Source organism: Tauraco erythrolophus, chromosome 4 (assembly GCF_009769465.1).
Source record: "Tauraco erythrolophus isolate bTauEry1 chromosome 4, bTauEry1.pri, whole genome shotgun sequence".
Lineage (NCBI taxonomy): Eukaryota > Metazoa > Chordata > Aves > Musophagiformes > Musophagidae > Tauraco > Tauraco erythrolophus.
The window spans coordinates 48,875,420-48,876,298 of NC_141468.1; positions in this window are offsets into that span (position 1 = coordinate 48,875,420).

Sequence of the window (879 nt, forward strand, 5' to 3'; positions counted from 1 at the left end):
AATATTTAAAGGGTCAGCTTTATTTATCAAACTGATTCTTCATTGATTTTTGCTTCTGCCATGTAGTTTATTGATTTATTTGTTCTACCGAAAATTGTCTGTCAGCTGCTTTATTTGACCAGCTGACCTTTCAAAAACATGATTAAGGAGCAAGCACTTCATCCTGGGTTATGGATGTGAGAACTTCTGGCTGAGGAAGAGTCACATACATCTGGGGCAACTACTGTTTGCTTAGCGAGTCTTTGTCCATGCTCAGTTGCTCTGTGACCCAAGCTGATGCAGCTGAACTTCTTCACTTCCCTCAACCAGGTCATCTAAAAGTAGTTTGAGATTCTCCATCTTACGTTGTGATCCATAACATAACGTATGATATAGTGTGTTGCACTATATTTAGGTACACTAATTTATCCACATCTCAGAGGATTAGGTTGCTTTTATTGTCCTTTCATAGGTAACAGGAAAAATGTAATCCCATCTAGTAATTAATTTAAAAGCTAACATAAGCTTTCTGGCTGTATTTTGAAGTGTCTTCTTCCCTTTTTCATTTCTTTCTTTTCTCTGATATGATCAATAGTCTTCTATTTGTCAGTCAGGCCATCTCCTACTTGACTGTTAATTTAGAAACTTCCTGAAATAGAATTTTTCACCTTCAGTTTTCAATTTACACATTCCAAGCATGAATTCTCAGGTAACATGAAAGATAGTGTCTTTCTCATCACAAGAAAAAAGAAAATTTCTGGCTATTTTCAAAATTATTTTCAAAGGATGGAAGTGGGCTGCAGTGTTTTGACTAGACTTCTTTCTTATTTTTGTTGCTTGTTTTTCTTTTTTTTTTTTTCTGGAAGACCCAAAACTGTTTAAAACTCAAGCCATAATGTA